Consider the following 16,827-nt stretch of genomic DNA (forward strand, 5'->3'; position numbering starts at 1 on the left):
TGCCAGTCTTATGCGGGCCCAGGCTGGTTTGACCATTTTCCCAAATACAAAAGTACATGACCATATTTCAGAGCTTTCCCTTCTGTGACTACACAAACTATGTGCTGGGTTTCCTTCATCCCTAGACAATGGGGCCTTTGGGATTTCATGCTTTGAAACTAAGATTTCATTAAAAAGTCTCAGTAGCCAGCACCATGGAACAGTGGTAATATTTAGAAACTATTGAAAAGATAAGGCACATAGGAGAAAAACTTACACAAGTGTAGTAGTTCTTTGGTCAAAAATACAAATAATATTAAAGGCATTCTCTGCCTTTGCAATTCAAAGCTGTCAGATGGGATAAATTGTTAAAGCCAGCATGCATTTTGTAACTATGCTGCACTTATCTTATCTTTGGACTTATTTGGATAAGTCCAAATGCACTTATTTTTGTATCTGTATTATTATTTAAGGCAAAGCAGTGAGAAGTCTCTAATATGATACCAATCTCAGATTATCCTTAAAATAAGGCTTGTTATTAGCACTTTCTAACATGAGAAGTAATATTTATGTAAAGTCAAAGATAAAGGTATCAAAAAGAATTAAATAAAAAACAAGAATTTATAGCAGGTGAAAAATATGAAATACAGAGAAGTTATCCTTTACATTTGTGAGAGAAGCATAATTAGCTTTTAAGTAATGGAGGTTTAAAATGTGGTCCTTATGTGTCCTTATGTATTCTTAATGAAATTAAACAAAATATTAGAATGTTGTTTATTCACTTCTTCAGCAAATATTTATTAAATGCACATTTCTTTTCAGGCACTCTTCTAAGCAGGAGGAAATAGTAGTGTTTAAAACAGGTGAACAGCTAAGTGCCCTCCTGGACTGTACATTCAGTGAAAGAATTATAATCCCTCAAAGTGGTTTCTGGTCCCAAATTGTAATTGGTTCTACTCTCCATAAGTAATTTTGAATGGGATAATGATGGAATTTTATATTTCAATAATGAAGAGTAAGAGTTAGCTATCATATATTGAGCTACTCAAAAGCTATCAAAAGAGCAAAAAGAAATTAGATTTTCACCCAGCAAAACAGATAATAAAAAAGAAAGCCACTCTGAATATACATTACTTCTTAGTCTATATATAGCCCAGAAATGTTCATTCTCTAGCTGTGTGGCTGTGGGCGGGTTTCTTAACCTCTCTGTGCCTCAGGTTCCTCATATATCAAATGGAGATAAAAATATACCTACCTCATAGAGATTTTAAGATCATTTAATGAGTTAATAAAACCACAGTGGCACTGAGTATAATTCTAAGGTATGAGACCACAGGGTAAGTTTTCAACAATGCAAATTCAGACCATGTAAAACACATTTCTCCAGATGATGAAGTAAATAACTGGTACTGAACTAAACTTCCCACAGTAAGCAACTATAGAACTAGACAAAATATATGAAGCAACTGTTTTCAGGCAACAACCAGAGACAATACGAGGCTGCAATCACAAAAGAGGCAAAACTCACAAGGCAATCATTGCTGTTGCTCCCACCTGCTGCCTGGGAAAAATTTCCCACCCATAGAATAAAGACCTGGAGTCCAAGCAAAGCATGATGCTCCAGCTGAATTGTGCAGGCAGAGATCATAACTCAGAGCAAATAAAATGCCTAGAATCTGCAGGATAGGGTGTGAAACATGAAGAGGCTGTGCAGAAGGGGCCATAGAAGTCCAAGTTGGGGGACACTCCTCTGAGTCCACAGCAGAAAACCATGCTGTACTTATTGATACATACATTCTCCTGTGAGTCCTGGCTAAAAGCCAGCTTTCAAGATGGCAATGGCACAGCAGATTAGGTTGCTTTGTGCTCTAGGGTAGAATAGAGTTACTAGATGTGAAGCAGAGCTGGAGACAGAGCAGCTCCATGAACTACTGGAGTTTGGACTGCCAGAGTGGAAAGCATTTGCTAACAGTCCTGATAGGTGTCTGATACACCAAAAAGATGATGCCTCAAAAGAAAGGATCATTCTCTCATCAAACACACTCTAGACACATGTTAAGACAACCTGAAACTAAGTCCCAACATGATCTGCAAAAGACACAAATTTTCGAGGTTGAATCTTTCAAAGTTACAGAGGCTTAGGAAATAACTTGGATTTTCAACAAATATGCACTAGCAAAGCATAAAATAAAGTCTAGGCAAGTTTAAAGGATTCAGCAAGTGAATTGTCTTCTACAACAAGAATCAACACTTTTCAGAATACAACAGAATCTAGAATCAGAATGACATATTTCCCATATATTTAACATTCAATTCAAAAATCTCTGTCATAGAAATTAAAAAAAAAAAAAAAAGCCAGGCGTGGTGGCACACACCTGCAGTCTTAGCTCCTCAAGAGACTGAGGCAGGAAGACTGTTTGAGCCCAGGGGCTCAAGGATGCAGTGAGCTGTGATCATGTCACTGCACTCTAGCCTGGGTGACAGAGCATGACACTGTCTCAAAATAAATTAATTAGAAGAAAAGAAAAATGTGATCCACAGTATAAAAAAATTTTTTTAACCAGTCAATAGAAGTCAAACATATGATGGCCCAGATTTTTGATTTAAAAGATTCTAAGTCAGTTATTTTAAACATGTCCGAAGAATGCAAAGAAAACATCATCAAAGATGTAAAGGAAAAGGAGATCTTATTTAATCATATGGACTGAATGTTTGTCTCCCCAAAATGTGTATGTTGGCATCTAATCCCCATGGTGATGGTATTAGGAGGTAGGGTCTGTGGGAGGTGATTAGGTCATAAAGGTAGAGCCCTCACACATAGGAGTAATGCCCTTATAAAAGAGACCCCAGAGAAACACTCCTTCCTGTAACCATATGAGGAGAAGATGGACAATGAGAAGATGGACATTTTGAACCAAGAAGCAGGCCCTTACCAGACATTAAATCTGCTGGTGCCTTGCTTCCAGGCTTCCCAGCCTCTCAGAACTCTGAGCAATAAATCTCTGTTATTATAAGCCACCTAATCTGTGGTATTCTGTTACAGCAGCCCAAATGGACTAAGAAACTTAATGAGTGAACAGATAGGGAATCTCGACAGAGAAATGTAAATTATAAAAAGAACAAAAGAGAAATTCCAGAACCAAAAAGTACAATAACTGAAATAAATAAACAATGGGATGGAGGTTGGATGGGGCAGTGAAAAAGGGAGCCACAGGAATAAAACATTGTAAGGCATGATAAAGTTTGAAAATTGGTCCTATAGTTTCAATTAAAATGTCTTTTTTCCCCAACAAATATAACCTATAACTATTTTGAAAATTGCTTTTCAAAAGTTTATTTCAGGCATTTCTTTATTAGATACAAATGTAAACTCTAGAATGCTTTCATTTTAAGGCACTTGGGGTGGGAGACAACTGAGTTTATCAGAAGAGAAAAAAATTCAAAATAAGTTCTTACTCATAAGAGTAAGGTAAAATGGGTACATATATATTGAAAATAAGAACGGTAACCAGTAAAATCTCCTCCGCCAAACTCACAATATGAAAAACAGTAAAAACATCTACACTTTTTGACAGCAATTATACAACAGGAATTTATTCTAAGGAATTAATTGGAGATGTACAGAAGTATTTGGATCCACAAAGTATTATTCCTAATTATTATTTTTGGCTTAGAAAAAAACGGGGAAAAATAAGGGACTGTAACAAATTGGGGTGTAGGTACATGATGCAATACTATATGGAGCTTTTAAATGGTATTGTAAAACAATGACAGAATATTCATCACATATGGGATTTCGTATTTTCTTAAAAGCACATTTTTCACAACTTAACATCTCTGAAATTGAGATATATATTAAAATCAATGGCATCTTACAATTATAATTGGCAGCTTTTTTTCTTCCTTAGTGATCCATAAAATAATGGTGCGAGTTGCAATAGATGGTGTCAGATTAAATGAAATATGGTGGTGTTAAATTTTAAATATATGTTTCTAAATTAGAATGGTCTCTTATGGCTCAGAGAGAGTCAGTCTTGTGTCAGGAATAAGAGTGCAGTCCATGGAACAGATTGTCTGGGTTCCAATCTCACCTCTACCATTAATAGTTGTGTGATCTAGGGCAAGTTTCTTAACCAAATGTCCCTCAGTTTCCCCAAAGTAAACAGAGATTATAATAATATCCACTTCATATGGTTGTTCGGAGGACTAAAAGTTTTCAGAATAGCGTTTGGTACATAGGACACATTCCAAAAGTGATAGTTATTATTACTCACAAAACACATAAATGCATGGAAAAAACCGTAAGGAAAGATATTTGCTGTGATTATCTTGGTGTGGTATGAGCACCAGTGATTTTTATTTGCTTTTTAGGGTTTTTCAAGTTGTCTGCAATACATGTGTATTGGTTACGTAATTAGAAAAAATAATATTATTTTAAGATAAACTAAAACATATTATATTAAAAAATCTTTGACATTGAAAATGTATATGGTATAATGGTCACATGAAAAAAGCATATGGTGAATTGAATTTTGTAAAAGTTATATAGGTATGGAAAAATCTAGAAGAAAATATCTCTGAATAGTATGATTTATATACAGCTCTTTTAAAATCAATCTCTATTTCTTTTTAGAACTTGCTACAATGAAGACATTATTTTATAGATTAAAAGTATGAATGCTTAGGAGATATACCTAATGTTAAATGACGAGTTAATGGGTGCAGCACACCAACATGGCACACGTATACATAAGTGACAAACCTGCACATTGTGCACATGTACCCTAAAACTTAAAGTATAATAAAAAAAAAAGAAAGTAAATGAAAAAAAATGTATGAATGCTATTTTTAAAATTAAATATGGAACATTTTGTGAGGTGGCACGTAGATTCATCAAGACAACTTGGGCAAGAGCCACAATCTACATGACCAATCCAGTAAAAATGGCTCAGACCTTAAATGAATGACTCAGTTGAATGAATCAATCTACTGTGATCTAACTCTTTCCAAACCAGATCCTCCCCAGATGATGTCTGGCAAGCTATGTTTTCCTTAGTCAGAGCTCATTGAAATCAGAGGGCTTACATAGAAGTCTTTATTGTTTTTTCCCCTTGATTCTTACAAGTTCTCAAAAAGATAACTTTTTAAGTACAATAAGCCAGGACAAATTCGTCAACTTCATGACTGGAATCTGTCAAAATATTAATTTCTCTGCTCTGGTTTAACAGAATTTCTTCCTGGAATTTTGAACCAGAAAATCCTGATTCTGACTCACTTTGTACACAAGTGATTAAATGTGAGCTCTTGATAAGCCACTTAACTTCTCCAAGGTTAGGATGTTGTGGTTTTTGCTTTTATCTGTAAAATAAAAATAATAAAATGTACCTGACAAGATGTTCAGAGAAATAAACAAGAGAGTGGATGCCTAGTACCTAGCTAATAGCCTAGCAAATGTTGAGTTGGAACAAATAACTCTGTTAAACCAAGTTCAGCCTAAAGATGTCCCTTTACACATTTTAAGTTTGGCCTAAAGGTTTTTCCACACAACGTGAATATAACAAGTGGAGGTGTAAACAGACAGTAGCTTCTACTTATGCCAATCACAGAATTTTGGCCAATCAAATATAGCCAGCTGTTGGAACTGTGTTCAAATAAGGCAAATGCCAGCTGTAATGTAACTGTTTCTGTACCTCACTTCCACGTTCTGTACATCACTTTCCTTTTCCTGTTCATAAATCTTCCGCCACCACGTGGCTGCATTGGCTGCATTGGAGTCTCTGAGCCTCTCCTGGCTCAAAAGCCTGCCTGACTTGCAAATTGTTCATTGCTCAATTAAACTCCTTTAAATGTAATTAGGCTGATGTTTTTCTTTTATCAACTCAGACACACTTTTAAAACCTCCTTGAATTAAAAATTCCAGAACTGGGCTTAGCATTAAGTTCTGTCCTGGCACTAAGCTTTAAAATACACTTGTTAGGTCTTACTTGGTGGTCTCATATATAGGCTACTTATTCAAATATTAACTCTAAATAGGCAATATGGGGGGCTGAAACATTTTTTAAAGGAGAAAGAGGAATTTGGAAAGCAATATTCAGGGAAAAGTTATGACAAATTGTAATGCACAGTTTATGTGAACAAGGAAAAAGCTAATTATTTTATAATCATAAAAGTAGTGTGTGTGTTCTATGTGCTGAACAGTGTGCTAAGCACTTTATATTGAGAATCATTTGTCATTATAAAAGTAATGTGGGATGGCTGAATAGGAAAAGCTCCGGTCTACAGCTCCCAGCGTGAGCGATGCAGAAGACGGGTGATTTCTGCATTTCCAACTGAGCTTTGAAGAGAGTAGTGGTTCTCCCAGCACGCAGCTGGAGATCTGAGATCAGGCAGACTGCCTCCTCAAGTGGGTCCCTGACCCCTGAGTAGCCTAACTGGCAGGCACCCCCCAGTAGGGGCGGACTGACATCTCACACGGCCGGGTACTCCTTGGAGACAAAACTTCCAGAGGAACGATCAGGCAGCAGCATCTGCGGTTCACCAATATCCGCTGTTCGGCAGCAACTGCTGCAGATACCCAGGCAAACAGGGTCTGGAGTGGACCTCTAGCAAACTCCAACAGACCTGCAGCTGAGGGTCCTGTCTGTTAGAAGGAAAACTAACAAACAGAAAGGACATCCACACCAAAAACCCATCTGTATGTAACCATCATCAAAGACCAAAGGTAGATAAAACCACAAAGATGGAAAAAAAAAAAGAGCAGAAAAACTGGAAACTCTAAAAATCAGAGCGCCTCTTCTCCTCTGAAGGAACACAGCTCCTCACCAGCAATGGAACAAAGCTGGACGGAGAATGACTTTGACGAGTTGAGAGAAGAAGGCTTCAGATGATCAAACTACTCCGAGCTACAGGAGGAAATTCGAACCAATGGCAAAGAAGTTAAAAGCTTTGAAAAAAAATTAGATGAATGGATAACTGGAATAACCAATGCAGAGGAGTCCTTAAAGGACCTGATGGAGCTGAAAACAAAGGCACAAGAGCTACGTGACGAATGCAGAAGCCTTAGTAGCCGATGCGATCAACTGGAAGAAAGGGTGTCAGTGATGGAAGATGAAATGAATGAAATGAAGCAAGAGGGGAAGTTTAGAGAAAAAAGAATAAAAAGAAACAAACAAACAAGACTCCAACAAATATGGGACTATGTGAAAAGACCAAATCTACATCTGATTGATTGGTGTACCTGAAAGTGACAGGGAGAACGGAACCACGTTGGAAAACGCTCTGCAGGATATTATCCAGGAGAACTTCCCCAACCTAGCAAGGCAGGCCAACATTCAAATTCAGGAAATACAGAGAATGCCACAAAGATACTCCTCGAGAAGAACAACTCCAAGACACACAATTGTTAGATTCAACAAAGTTGAAATGAAGGAAAAAATGTTAACAGCAGCCAGAAAGAAAGGTCGGGTTACCCACAAAGGGAAGCTCATCAGACTGACAGCGGATCTCTCAGCAGAAACTCTACAAGCCAGAAGAGAGTGGGGGCCAATATTCAACATTCTTAAAGAAAAGAATTCTCAACCCAGAATTTCATATCCAGCCAAACTAAGCTTCATAAGTGAAGGAGAAATAAAATCCTTTACAGACAAGCAAATGCTGAGAGATTTTGTCACCACCAGGCCTGCCCTAAAAGAGCTCCTGAAGGAAGCACTAAACATGGAAAGGAACAACTGGTACCAGCCACTGCAAAAACATGCCAAATTGTAAAGACCATTGATACTAGGGAGAAACTGCATCAACTAATGAGCAAAATAACCAGCTAACATCATAATGACAGGATCAAATTCACACATAACAATATTAACCTTAATTGTAAATGGGCTAAATGCTCCAATAAAAAGACACAGATTGGCAAATTGGATAAAGAGTCAAGACCCATCAGTTTGCTGTATTCAGGAAACCCATCTCACGTGCAGAGACACACATAGGCTCAAAATAAAGGGATGCAGGAAGATCTACCAAGCAAATGGAAAACAAAAAAAGACAGGGGTTGCAATCCTAGTCTCGGATAAAATGGACTTTAAACCAACAAAGATCAAAAGAGACAAAGAAGGCCATTACATAATCGTAAAGGGATCAATTCAACAAGAAGAGCTAACTATCCTAAATATATATGAACCCAATACAGGAGCACCCAGATTCATAAAGCAAGTCCTTAGAGATCTACAAAGAGACTTAGACTCCCACACAATAATAATGGGAGACTTTAACACCCCACTATCAATATTATACAGATCAACGAGACAGAAAGTTAACAAGGATATCAAGGAATTGAACTCAGCTCTGCACCAAGTGGACCTAATAGACATCTACAGAACTCTCCAGCCCAAATCAACAGAATATACATTCTTCTCAGCACCACACCGCACCTATTCCAAAATTGACAACATAGTTGGAAGTAAAGCACTCCTCAGCAAATGTAAAAGAACAGAAATTATAAAAAACTGTCTCTCAGACCACAGTGCAATCAAACTACAACTCAGGATTAAGAAACTCACTCAAAACTGCTCAACTACATGGAAACTGGACACCTGCTCCTGAATGACTACTGGGTACATAATGAAATGAAGGCAGAAATAAAGATGTTCTTTGAAACCAATGAGAACAAAGACACAACATACCAGAATCTCTGGGACACATTTAAAGCAGTGTGGAGAGGGAAATTTATAGCACTAAATGCCCACAAGAGGAAGCAGGAAAGATCTAAAATTGGTACCCTAACATCACAATTAAAAGAACTAGAGAAGCAAGAGGAAACACATTCAAAAGCTAGCAGAAGGCAACAAATAACTAAGATCAGAGCAGAACTGAAGGAGATAGAGACACAAAAAACCCTTCAAAAAATCAATGAATCCAGGAGCTGGTTTTTTGAAAAGATCGACAAAATTGATAGACCCCTAGCAAGAATAATAAAGAAGAAAAGAGAGAAGAATCAAATAGATGCAATAAAAAAAGATAAAGGGGATATCAACATTGATCCCACAGAAATACAAACTACCATCAGAGAATAATATAAACACCTCTATGCAAACAAACTAGAAAATCTACAAGAAATGGATAAATTCCTCGACACATACACCCTCCCAAGTCTAAACCAGGAAGAAGCTGAATCCCCGAATAGACCAATAACAGGCTTTGAAATTGAGGCAATAATTAATAGCCTACCAACAAAAAAAGTTCAGGACCAGAAGGATTCACATCCAAATTCTATCAGAGCTACAAACAGGAGCTGGTACCATTCCTTCTGAAACTATTCCGATCAATAGAAAAAGAGGGAATCCTCCCTAACTCATTTTATGAGGCCAGCATCATCCTGATACCAAAGCCTGGCAGAGACACAACCAAAAAAGAGAATTTTAGACCAACATCCCTGATGAACATCGATGCAAAAATCCTCAATAAAATACTGGTAAACCGAATCCAGCAGCACATCAAAAAGCTTATCCACCATGATCAAGTTGGCTTCATCCCTGGGATGCAAGGCTGGTTCAACACAGGAAAATCAATAAATGTAATCCAGCATATAAAGAGAACCAAAGACAAAAACCACATGATTATCTCAATAGATGCACAAAAGGCCTTTGACAAAATTCAACAACCCTTCATGCTAAAAACTCTCAATAAATTAAGTATTGAAATTAGGTATTGATGGTACATATCTCAAAATAATAAGAGCTATCTATGACAAACCCACAGCCAATATCATACTGAATGGGCAAAAACTAGAAGCATTCCCTTTGAAAACTGGCACAAGACAGGGATGCCCTCTCTCACCACTCTTATTCAACATAGTGTTGGAAGTTCTGGCCAGGGCAATCAGGCAGAAGAAAGAAATAAAGGGTATTCAATTAGGAAAAGAGGAAGTCAAATTGTCCCTGTTTGCAGATGACATGATTGTATATCTAGAAAACCCCATCGTTTCAGCCCAAAATCTCCTTAAGCTGATAAGCAACTTCAGCAAAGTCTCAGGATACAAAATCAATGTGCAAAAATCACAAGCATTCTTATACACCAATAACAGACAAACACAGAGCCAAATCATGAGTGAACTCCCATTCACAATTGCTTCAAAGGGAATAAAATACCTAGGAATCCAACTTACAAGGGATGTGAAGGACCTCTTCAAGGAGAACTACAAACCACTGCTCAATGAAATAAAAGAGGAAACAAACAAATGGAAGAACATTCCATGCTCGTGGAGAGGAAGAACCAATATCTTGAAAATGGCCATACTGCCCAAGGTAATTTATAGATTCAGTGCCATCCCCATCAAGCTACCAATGACTTTCTGCATGGAATTGGAAAAAACTACTTTAAAGTTCATATGGAACCAAAAAAGAGCCCGCATTGCCATGTCAATCCTAAGCCAAAAGAACAAAGCTGGAGGCATCATGCTACCTGACTTCAAACTATACTACAAGGCTACAGTAACCAAAACAGCATGGTACTGGTACCAAAACAGAGATATAGACCAATGGAATAGGACAGAGCCCTCAGAAATAATACCACACATCTACAACCATCTGATCTTTGACAAACCTGACAAAAACAATAAACGGGGAAAGGACTCCCTGTTCAACATATGGTGCTGGGAAAACTGGCTAGCCATATGTAGAAAGCTGAAAATGGATCTCTTCCTTACACCTTATACAAAAATTAATTCAAGATGGATTAAAGACTTAAATGTTAGACCTAAAACCATAAAAACCCAAGAAGAAAACCTAGGCAATACCCTTCAGGACGCATAGGCATGGGCAAGGACTTCCTGTCTAAAACACCAAAAGCAATGGCAACAAAAGCCAAAATTGACAAATGGGATCTAATTAAACTAAAGAGCTTCTGCACAGCAAAAGGAACTACCATCAGAGTGAATAGGCAACCTACAGAATGGGAAAAAATTTTTGGAATCTACTCATCTGACAAAGGGCTAATATCCAGAATCTACAAAGAACTCAAACAAATTTATGAGAAAAAAACGAACAACCCATCAACAAATGGGTGAAGGATATGAACAGACACTTCTCAAAAGAAGACATTTATGCAGCCAACAGACACTTGAAAAAATGCTCATCATCACTGGCCATCAGAGAAATGCAAATCAAAACCACAATGAGATACCATCTCACATCAGTTAGAATGGTGATCATTAAAAAGTCAGGAAACAACAGGTGCTGGAGAGGATGTGGAGAAATAGGAACACTTTTACACTGTTGGTGGGATTGTAAACTAGTTCAACCATTGTGGAAGACATTGTGGTGATTCCTCAGGGATCTAGAACTAGAAATATCATTTGACCCAGCCATCCCATTACTGGGTATATACCCAAAGGATTATAAATTATGCTGCTATAAGGACACATGCACACATATGTTTATTGTGGCATTATTCACGATAGCAAAGACTTGGAACCAACTCAAATGTCCAACAATGATAGACTGGATTAAGAAAATGTGGCACATATACACCATGGAATACTATGCAGCCATAAAAAATGATGAGTTCATGTCCTTTGTAGGGACATGGATGAAGCTGGAAACCATCATTCTCAGCAAACTATCGCAAGGACAAAAAACCAAACACTGCATGTTCTCACTCATAGGTGGGAATTGAACAATGAGAACACATGGACACAGGAAGGGGAACATCACACACCGGGGCCTGTTGTGGGGTGGGGCAAGGGGGTAGGGATAGCATTAGGAGATATACCTAAAGTAAAGGACGAGTTAATGGGTGCAGCGCACCCACATGGCGCATGTATACATATGTAACAAACCTGCACGTTGTGCACATGTACTCTAGAACTTAAAGTATCATAAAAATATGTATATAAAAAAAGAAAATGTACATGGATTTGATCACAGTTTGGTGTAAACATAATGACAAAACAAGGGAGTAGTGGCCTTATCAAGAGGCTCTGAAGATTCAAACAGAGAGACATTGCATCATTCACCAGGAATATGTCACCACAAAGAGTACACCTCTTGCCTTTGTTCAAATTTACAGTGAAAAGGAAGTGATTTTGAAAATTTGCTCTATCACAGAAATGTGCACTGGAGTGTCTGGGGAAAGGTGATGGTCTGATCTTGACCTGTAGCTATAAATCTCAATATGAAAAATAAAACCACAATTTACCTTGTGATAAATAACGACTCTCGAAATTTACTTATTTATTGGATATTATTTTAAAACTAAACATCTCGGTCCAGGACTGCGAAGAATAAATGAATGCTTTTAGCTAACCCAGGAAACCCACCTCGCATAGCCTGCTCTGTTGCTTATAACCTTACTAAGAATCCGACACTCTCCCCAGAAAGCAGGACTTAGCCCATACGAAATGCTGTATGGACGGCCCTTCCTAACCACTGACCTTGTGCTTGACCGAGAGACGACCAACTTAGTTGCAGACATCACCTCCTTAGCCAAATATCAACAAGTTCTTAGAACCATTACAAGGAGTCTGTTCCCGAGAGGACGGAAAGGAATTATTCCACCCTGGTTACGTGGCATTAGTCAAGTCCCTTCCCTCTAACTCCCCATCCCTACATACATCCTGGGAAGGACCCTTCCCAGTCATTTTATCTACCCCAACCATGGTTATAGTGACTGGAGTGGAGTCTTGGATACATCACACTCGGGTCAAACCCTGGATACTGCCAAAGGAACCCGAAAACCCAGGAGACAACGCTAGCTATTCCTGTGAACTTCTAGAGGATCTGCACCTGCTCTTCAAGCGACAACCATGAGGAAAGTAACTAAAATTGTAAATCCCCATAGCCCTCCCTTATCATATTTTTTTCTTTACTGTTTTCTTACTCCCTCTCATTCTCACTACACACCCTCCATGACGCTGTACAACCAGTAGCTCCCCTTACCAAGAGTTTCTATGGAGAATACGGCTTCCCGGAAATATTAATGCCCCATCGAATAGGAGTTTTTCTAAGGGAAACCCCACCTTCACCACCCACACCCATATGCCCCGCAACTGCTATACCTCTGCCACTCTTTGCATGCATGCAAATACTCATTATTGGACAGGGAAAATGATTAATCCTACTTGTTCTGGAGGACTTGGAGCCACTGTCTGTTGGACTTACTTCACCCATACCAGTATGTCTGATGGGGGTGGAGTTCAAGATCAGGCAAGAGAAAAACACCTAAGGGAAGTGATCTCCCAACTGACCCAGGTACGTAGCACCTCTAGCCCCTACAAAGGACTAGATCTCTCAAAACTACATGAAACCCTCCATACCCCTACTCACCTGGTAAGCCTATTTAATACCACCGTCACTGGGCTCCATGAGGCCTTGGCCCAAAACCCTACTGTTGGATGTGCCTCCCCCTGCACTTCAGGCCACACACTTCAATCCCTGTACCTGAACAATGGAAGAACAACTTCAGCACAGAAATAAACACCACTTCCATTTTAGTAGGACCTCTTGTTTCCAATCTGGAAATAACCCATATCTCAAGCCTCACCTGTGTAAAATTTAGCAATACTATAGACACAACCAACTCCCAATGCATCAGGTGGGTAACTCCTCCCACACACATAGTCTGCGTACCCTCAGGAATATTGCCTACCTCAGCCTATCATTGTTTGAATGGCTCTTCAGAATCTATGTGCTTCCTCTCATTCTTAGTGCCCCCTATGACCATCTACACTGAACAAGATTTATACAGTTATGTCATACCTAAGCCCTGCAACAAAACAGTACCCATTCTTTCTTTTGTTATTGGAGCAGGAGTGCTAGGCAGACTAGGTACTGGCATTGGCAGTATCACAACCTCTACTCAGTTCTACTACAAACTATCTCAAAATAAATGGTGACATGGAATGGGTCGCTGACTCACTGGTCACCTTGCAAGATCAACTTAACTCCCTAGCAGCAGTAGTCCTTCAAAATCGAAGAGCTTTAGACTTGCTAACTGCCGAAACAGGGGGAACCTGTTTATTTTTAGGGGAAGAATTCTGTTGTTATGTTAATCAATCCAGAATCGTCACCGAGAAAGTTAAAGAAATTCTAGATCAAACACAACATAGAGCACAGGAGCTTCAAAACACCAGACCCTGGGGCCTCCTCAGCCAACGGATGCCCTGGATTCTCTCCTTCTTAGGACCTCCAGCAGCTATAATATTGTTACTCCTCTTTGGATCCTGTATCTTTAACCTCCTTGTTAAGTTTGTCTCTTCCAGAATCGAAGCTGTAAAGCTACAAATGGTTCCTCAAATGGAGTCCCAGAGGCAGTCCGTGATTAAGATCTACCATGGACCCCTGGACCGGCCTGCTAGCCCATGCTCCAATGTTAATGACATCAAAGGCACCCCTCCCTAGGAAATCTCAACTGTACAACCCCTACCATGCCCCAGTTCAGCAGGAAGCAGTTAGAGTGGTCATCAGCCAACCTTCCCAATAGCACTTGGGTTTTCCTGTTGAGAGGGGGCATTGAGAGACAGGACTAGCTGGATTTCCTAGGCCAATTAAGAATCCCTGGGAAGGTGATTGCATCCATCTTTAAACACGGAGCTTCCAACTTAGCTTACACTCGACCAATCAGGTAGTAAAGAAAGCTCACTAAAATGCTAATTAGGCAAAAAGAGAAGGTAAAGAAATAGCCAATCATCTATTGCCTGAGAGCACAGCAGGAGGGACAATGATTGGGATATAAACTCAGGCATTTGAGCAGGCAACAGCTACCCTCTTTGGGTCTCCTCTCTTTGTATGGGAGCTCTGTTTTCTATTAAATCTTGCAACTGCAAAAAAAAAAAAAAAGAATGCTTTTAATACACAGGACACAATCACTCTAACAACAATAAGTTTAAATATAAGATAAAAAGATTTATTGTGGAAATTATAATCATTTTCCTTGTCAATTACACGTGATCACAAATTATAGCAGCAGTATTAAAATAATAACCAATAATATCTTCAGTTATTGGTCTTCCTTGTAAGAATTCATTACCAAGATCATAGATGGTTTCAGACAGACATGGTAGAAATGGAGAAAATATTTGTTGGGGTGAATGAATATGTGATTTCTCTAGGGCAATAAAAGACTCTGATCAAAGACGTTTTTTAACCTACCAAATGACACAAGCAAGATAAACTTGTCAAAAATTCCACCAAAAGGGGCGGAAAACATTGTACTCTGCTGCCTTTTTGGCAGCGTCAGAACATCTCTCCCGAGTGAACAAAGCTTTAAAAGAAATTTTATTACTCTTTCCTTTGGTTGGCTTATGCTCATGAGAAACTATATTCTCAAAATTACCAGGACTCTGAACCTATTGGGCAAAATTGCTTTTATTCAATTCAGCACCATTTTCTAAAATTGTTAGATTTAATACAATAGCATCTTCCTGGCATGCCACTTGAAATTTTTTTTACATAAAAGCAAGCATGGCTATAATAGGAAGTGAGATATTTTCAATATTGTTTTTCTTTTTTCAAAATAAAACATGTTCTTTCAAAGATGTTTTAAACTTTCACCTGGGCATGTGGGAAGAGCACAATGCTATGGATTCCCTCTGTTACATGTTTACTCCTTTCTTCTCTCATTAGAGATGCCTAAATAGGATTGCAGCACCCTCCGACTTGATTTGTTCTCTCTCTCTCCCACTCACACTCACTCACACACACATACACACATGCACACAAACAGGCCCATCCTGTTGCAGACCACTTAGCCATGGTGAGAGTTGCCTGCCTTGCCTGTTTCACTGCTCTGCTCACTTCTATGGCCATCTCCCCTCCAACGGTCGCTGATTCTATAGCAAATTAATGGGGCATTTTTTGCTCATGTTTCAACTGAAAGAGAAAAATTTGTGTTGAGATCTCTCTCCTTTCAAAATAAATAGCTTTACTGTGTTCATGATAGGAAGAGGAAAGAGGAACTGTGAATCCTTACATTGTAGAGCAGCATTAATGAATAAAAGAAAGTTTTTGAGGAAAAGATTCCTAGTTTCTATCAGACAAAATACTAGTATCTAAGCACATCTGAGGAAACAACATGGAGGCAGCTTTCTGATCTTTGACTCTAAAATAGGGTCAACGGCATCACAGACTGAGACTCTCGATAAGAATCTTTTCTTCCTAAGAGCACATTGGCTCTAGCCAATGTCTCTCCTGACTTCTACTTCTTCACTTGTGCCCTGGGCTGCCTTTCCCATGGCTCCTTCTACTGGTACAACCTTGACTGTTCAGATTTTTGACACTTGTCCAAGGTGACAACTGAAATCATGGTGAATGTGCAGAGTAAAATGAAAGTAAGGTCTGGAAACCACTAAAAAATAGTCAGAAGAGCCCTTTAAAATGAATGAAAAGTAGTAGCTGTAGATGTAGGAAGAGAAAAAAAAGCAGGATTAAGTGATGTCATCAAAACCAAGAGCCAAGAGATGTTCAAGAAAGTGGGAATGGTTCACAATGAAAAATGCACCCAGGAAGACAGACACTAAGACAAAAAATGAATTACATTTAGCTTTAGGGTGATTATTGGTGGCTTGGATAAGATGACAGTGTTGATTGAGAGATCAAGGAGGTGAGAAGCACAGACAACACCTAATTCATGTTATTTCATTCATCTAGTGACACATCTGTCTCCTTTGAGAGACTGTAAATTCCTCCAGGGCATTGTCTGTCTTACATCTGTCTCCCTCGAGAACCTCACATATTCCTTTAGAGCAGAAATAGGCTGACTATGTAGTAAATATAAAGATCTGGGAAATGAAAAAGGTACTTGAATTAATACCCCTCTTATTACTGAAAATGTCATTAAGAATGATATAGATGGGCATTT

The 16,827-nt window shown here is 38.7% G+C and overlaps 1 pseudogene; it reads left to right on the forward strand.

Moving 5' to 3' along the window:
* Nucleotides 1-12,370: 12,370 nt before the first annotated feature.
* On the forward strand, nt 12,371-14,423 carry LOC129143908 (syncytin-1-like; annotated as a pseudogene).
* Nucleotides 14,424-16,827: the final 2,404 nt, after the last annotated feature.

This window comes from Pan troglodytes, chromosome 3 (genome assembly GCF_028858775.2).
Source record: "Pan troglodytes isolate AG18354 chromosome 3, NHGRI_mPanTro3-v2.0_pri, whole genome shotgun sequence".
Lineage (NCBI taxonomy): Eukaryota > Metazoa > Chordata > Mammalia > Primates > Hominidae > Pan > Pan troglodytes.